This window comes from Sarcophilus harrisii, chromosome 3 (assembly GCF_902635505.1).
Source record: "Sarcophilus harrisii chromosome 3, mSarHar1.11, whole genome shotgun sequence".
NCBI lineage: Eukaryota > Metazoa > Chordata > Mammalia > Dasyuromorphia > Dasyuridae > Sarcophilus > Sarcophilus harrisii.
In genome coordinates, this window is record NC_045428.1 from 158,577,948 (window position 1) to 158,584,079 (window position 6,132).

A 6,132-nucleotide genomic window follows, 5' to 3' on the forward strand; every position below is an offset into this window, starting at 1 on the left:
TAAATTTGATTAGAGAAAGAAAAGAGGAAAATCAAATTGTTAAGTCTTAAAAATGAAAAGGGAGAACTTTCTACTAATAAAGAGAAAATTAGAGCAATAATTATGAGTTACTTTGCCCAACTTTATGCCAATAAATTTGATAATTTAAATGAAATGGATGAATATCTTCAAAAATATAGCTTGCCCAAAATAACAGAGGAAGAAGTAAATTGGTTAAATAGGCCCACCTTAGAAAAAGAAATAGAACAAGCTATTAATCAACTCCCTAAGAAAAAATCCCTAGGACCACATGGATATACATGTGAATTCTACCAAAGATTTAAAGAACAATTAACTCCAATGTTATACAAACTATTTGAAAAAATAGAGAATGAAGGACTCCTACCAAATTCCTTTTATGACACAGACATGGTATTGATACCTAAATTAGGTAGATTGAAAACAAAGAAAGAAAATTATAGACCAAGCTCCCTAAAGAATATGGATGCTAAAATCTTAAATAAAATATTAGCAAAAAGATTACAGAAAATCATCTCTGGGATAATACACCATGACCAAGTAGGATTTATAACAGAAATGCAGGACTGGTTCAATATTAGGAAAATAATTGACTATAACAAAAACCAAATGAACAAAAACCAAAAGATCATCTCAATAGATGCAGAAAAAGCATTTCATAAAATCCAACATCCATTCCTATTAAAAACACTAGAGAGTATAGAAATAAATGGACTTTCCTTAAAATATTCAGTAGTATCTATTTAAAACCATCAGTAAGCATCATATATAATGGTGATAAACTGGAACCATTCCCAATAAGATCAGAAGTGAAACAAGGTTGCCCACTATCATTACTATTTAACATTGTATTTGGTACTGGCTAAGAAATAGACTAGTTGATCACTGGAATAGGTTAGGTTCACAGGATAAAATAGTCAATCCTCCTAGCTTTTGGGATAAGAATTCACTATTTGACAAAAACTGCTGGGAAAATTGACAGCTAGTATGGCAGAGACTAGGCAATGAACTACACTTAACACCATATATCAAGATAAGGTCGAAATGGGTTCATGACCTAGGCATAAAGAATTTTATTATAAACAAATTAGAAGAACATAAGATCATTTATCTCTCAGATCTGTGGAGAAGGAAGGAATTTGCAACCAAAGAAGAACTTGAGATCACTATTGATCTCAAAATAATCATTTTGATTATATTAACAAAAAGTTTTTGTACAAATATAACTATGCAGAAGATTAGAAGGGAAACAATAAACTGGGAAAACATTTTTACCTTCAAACATTCTGATAAAGGCCTCATTTCTAAGATATATAGAGAAAATTGACTCAAATTTATGAGTTCAAGACATTCTCCAGTTGATAAATGATCAAAGGATATGAACAGACAATTTTCAGATGAAGAAATTGAAACTATTTGTAGTCACATCAAAAGGTGACCCAAATCACAATTGATCAGAGAAATGCAAATTAAGACAACTCTGAGATACCATTACTCACCAGTCAGATTGGGTAAGATGATAGGAAATGATAATGACCAATGTTGGAGGAGTTATGGGAAAACTGGGACACTGATATGTTGTTGGTGAAACTGAATAGATCCAACCATTCTGGAGAGCATTTTGGAACTATGCTCAAAAAGTTATCAAACTGTGCATACCCTTTGATTCAGCAGTGTTTCTACTCAACTTATATCCCAAAGAAATCTTAAAAGAGGGAAAGGGACCCACATGTGCAAAAATGTTTGTGGCATTTGTAGTGGCAAGAAACTGGAAATTGTGTGGATGCCCATCAATTGGCAGATGGCTGAATAAATTATGGAAAATGAATGTTATGGAATATTATTTTTCTGTAAGAAATGACAATCAGGACTATTTCAGAGAAGCCTGGGGAGTCTTAAATGAACTGATGCTATATGCAATAAGCAGAACCAGGAGATCATTATACACAGCAACAACAAGACTTTATGATGATCAATTCTGATGGATGTGGCTCTCTTCAATAATGAGATTATTCAAACCAGTGCCTCTTGTTCAGTGATGAACAGAGTCATCTACATCCAGAGAGAGGACTGTGGGAACTGAGTGTAGACCACAACATTGCATTCTCACTCTCTTTGCCTTTGCTTCTTTGCATTTTGTTTTCTTTCTCACTTTTTTTTTCTTTTTTCTTGATCTGGTTGTTCTTGTGCAGCAAGATAACTGTATAAGTATGTATACATATATTGGATTTAACATATTTTAACATATCGAACATATATTAAACTACCTGCTAACTAGAAAAGGGGATTGGGGGGAAAGAAGGGAAAATTTGGAACAAAAGGTTTTGCAAGAGTCAGTGTTGAAAAATTACACATGCATAAGTGTTGTAAATAAAAAGCTTTAATTAAAATAAATAAATAAAATGGATTTTAAAAATTAAAAAAATGTAGTCAGAGATTACTGGGAAAAAATGCAGTTTCCCCAACAAGTTTCATGGAACCCTGCTCTGGAAAACAAATACAGTTTAAATTTTAAAAAAATTCTGTTCAAAGATTTATACTGTCAGGAGTTTATATAAATGCCAAACATTTCATCATTATAAAGTATAGTAAAGTTTCTCCAGGTACATGCTTCTAAGTATTGAAATTTTTATCTAGACTTGAGTCATGTCATGAACAAAAAATGACTATTTAGAATATAGTGATATTTTGTGTTTATTTTAATGTCTTAGATATTATTGTCATTATCTTTTGTCCCTTTCCTACTAAGACTGTGTTTTTTCCAACTTAGATGTTTTGATTTTTCATGAACCAAAAGTGTATGCTCTTCATATCCTTGCCTTTTTCACTCATCAGGCTCTCAGAAAAGGAATGAGAAAAACTTTCATGCTGTTTCTTTGAAGAGTGTTTTGAGGTATGTTCACTCATTTTGGCGCTTTTCTCTGAGGAACTTCTATTTCTGGAAGACTTCTTTGATCTTGAGTTTCAACAATCACATTTGCTAAAAATGATAATGATAGTTTGGGGACAAATTTTTAGGAGAAACCTATTGATTATCAGTGGCCTCAGTTTTCTGAATTTCTTTGGAAGAAGACAAGACTTCCTGAGTAGAAACTGGAAGATGTCAAGAGCCAAAGGTGTTCTAACAGTGCTACTAACTTTTTGGATGCTCAGCATTTATCTTGGATTATTCCAATTAGGTTCCAATTAGATCTGTAATCTCTTTGATCTATTATTTTCTTCTATAGTATATTGTAGAGTATATCAGCAATGATCTAGGAAATCAAAATTTGCCTCATTTATACCAGCTACTATGACATGTTACCTAAGTCGAACATCTTTAAGAAGATCCAAAAAAGCATGAAACTTTTGGAAGATGTCTCAATACTGCCCAAAGCACTAGCATCTTCCAAAATAATGCTTGCCAGTGACTGTGCATGAAGAGCCTAAAATAGAGAAATTTGTATTTCACAACTGGCAGTTTTCAAGTTCCAGCTTAGTGTCATTTGTCAGCCTTCATTCTCATAATCCTTTTTGCTTTTAATTGTTTTGTGCTCTCTTCCAACTTCTGTATTTCGCTTATTTTATATAGTGTTAGACAAGTTTTCTTTATGAAGAAATAGTAAAATAGTTTTCTGATGCTTCTGTTTCTGAAGAATATAACGTCTCCACAGTTATTTTCACAGGAAAATCTATTTGCTAAACTGCCCAAGGCAAATCTTGGGTTTTAATCAGTGTAAATCCCCTGCTTCCATTAATATATTCTGCAGTAATCCAAGGCAGAAAGCCATATGTACCAGGTAATAATGACTGGAAGTTTTTTTTTTCCTTAAACCAATTCATTGTTCACTCTTACAATCCCTCATAGGCATATTCACTGACAATAGATTGTCCATCCAATGTCCATGCCATCATTTGGGAAAAACATACTCTTCATCTGCTTGATTTTCCTCATATGAAGTGTAAGGCCAGATTCTTTTGAATGGTTGTAGGATATCCACAGGATATTCCTTTTAGGAGTTTATATGTTTCCTAGCTTTAGCAGTAAGGATTAATACATTTAATGGACCATAAGAAAAATCACTCCATTTAGAGGAAATTCCTGAATTTGACCATTGTGCTTAATTTTGTCCTAAATAGAAACAAATATTTTTAGTTAGCATGTACCTGCCTAAGCTATGCTTCATCTATGGTTTGTAAACAAAGGATTGTTGAATCATGTTATCTTTGTTATTTTATATTTCAAGAAACTTAGATGATTTCTATATATGAATAGGAGATAGTGTTGGAAGAGAACCTCTGAGATGATGCATTACTGTATTGAATCAAATGCTTTTTGATAATCAGCACCTAATAAGTTCAGTATAGTATTGTCTTTTCCATATCTTTCAATCAATTGTATAATGGTAGTCAGGTTGTTTATTATGAAATATTGCATATGAAAGCCTTTCTGTTCCCTAAGGATCTCAGTGGCTATATTTTAATGAGTATATAAATGATTATGATTTTTAAATTTTATATTGATCAGAGTAGGTATATAGATCAGTAGTTGATGACCTGTCTGTAATTTAAAAAATAATAAGGATATCAAAGTTTTCCCATAGTTTTGGCATTTTTGTATCCTTAAGATACTTTGTGGATTGTGAACATGCTAGTAATTGTATGACATATAAGATACACTTGAATATGATTGTCCCAATTTGGATTCTTCTCTTCTCTCTCTTGGGTCTATATGATCTCATTTGTTTGTCTCATCAGCTACATAGATTTAACTAGTGATGTTACTCAAATGATTACACATCTAGATATCCAACACTATATAATTTATATATCTCTTTTGACCTTCATCGTCAATTATCTTTTAGATATCTTGAACTGGATGTTGCATAATCATCTCTAAGTCGACATATCCAAAACAGAACTTGTTTCTCCCCCCTAAAATCTTTTCCTATTCCCAACTTTCTTATTATTATAGAAGTCACTGGTATTCTCCTACATATTGAGATCACAACCATGGTGTCATGCTTGCATTCTCACTTGTACTCATCTCATATATTCAATCCTCTGTCAAATTGTTTCTAACTTTACAATTTCTCTCATTTATATTCTCTGCTCTTCTTTTGTACAGTCATTAATTAAGGTTAGGTTTTCATCCCATCATAGTAGGACCACTGCAGTAACCTTTTGGTTGCCTCATCTATCCCCAGTTTTATTCACCCTTTACTCAGTTGCCAAAATGATTTTCCTAATGTGTAAATGTGATCACATTCAATGAATTCAAATTCTTTTCCATTTCTTCCAACAAATATAAAATTCTCTTTTTGGCAATTAAATTTCATCACAACATGACATCTTTCTACCATTTCAACATTATTTCACTTTATTTTCCTTACACTTGGCAGAATAATATTAATCTTCTTGTTCATTGCATAGGATACGTCATCCAACATCTCCCTCACTTTCCACTGATTGATTTTCAAATGCTTTGTCTCCTTAATTCTGCATTTAGTCTGCCTGGCTTCTTCAATATTCAGCTTAAATCCTATCTTTTTACAAGAGCACTTTTCCCACCCTCACCCCTCATCTCAGTATTTTCCTTTGGATTACCTTCTATTTATACTGTATATCTCTTGTATTGCCTCCTCCATTTGAGCATTCTTCCCTTTATTTCTTCAGTATTTAGTATAGGATGCTTGGCACATGAAAAATTCTTTAAAAATGTGTATTGACTGATGAATTTCTTCTATGTATACTTGATTCAGTTTGGATATTACTATTTTCTCCATAAGTACATAAAAGTAAATGTTGCTAACCTAAATGTGGGCAATGTATTTTTCTTGTTGGTTAAAATGGATGTTATTAAACTCTTTGTAGATATTTTAATTTTTCTTCTGTTTGGTGCCCTTATTCCACTATGAGCCTTAAATATCATAAATTTGCCTTTTTTAACCATTTGGGATGCCTACAAAGCTTTGTTTAATTTGCTTTTACTCTTATTTTCCCTCCTTTATGAGGCTACATAACTCAAAATCTTTTATCTTACTATTTTATATGATTTTACAAATGAGTTTATAATCTAAAAATGAAGTTTATATTCTAAGTCAGTGGCTGAATGTGATTGACAAGTTGTTTTAT

The 6,132-nt window shown here is 32.1% G+C and overlaps 1 pseudogene; it reads right to left on the reverse strand.

Annotated features, from left to right (window-relative positions):
* Nucleotides 1-2,725: 2,725 nt before the first annotated feature.
* Nucleotides 2,726-4,234, reverse strand: LOC111720006 (annotated as a pseudogene).
* Nucleotides 4,235-6,132: the final 1,898 nt, after the last annotated feature.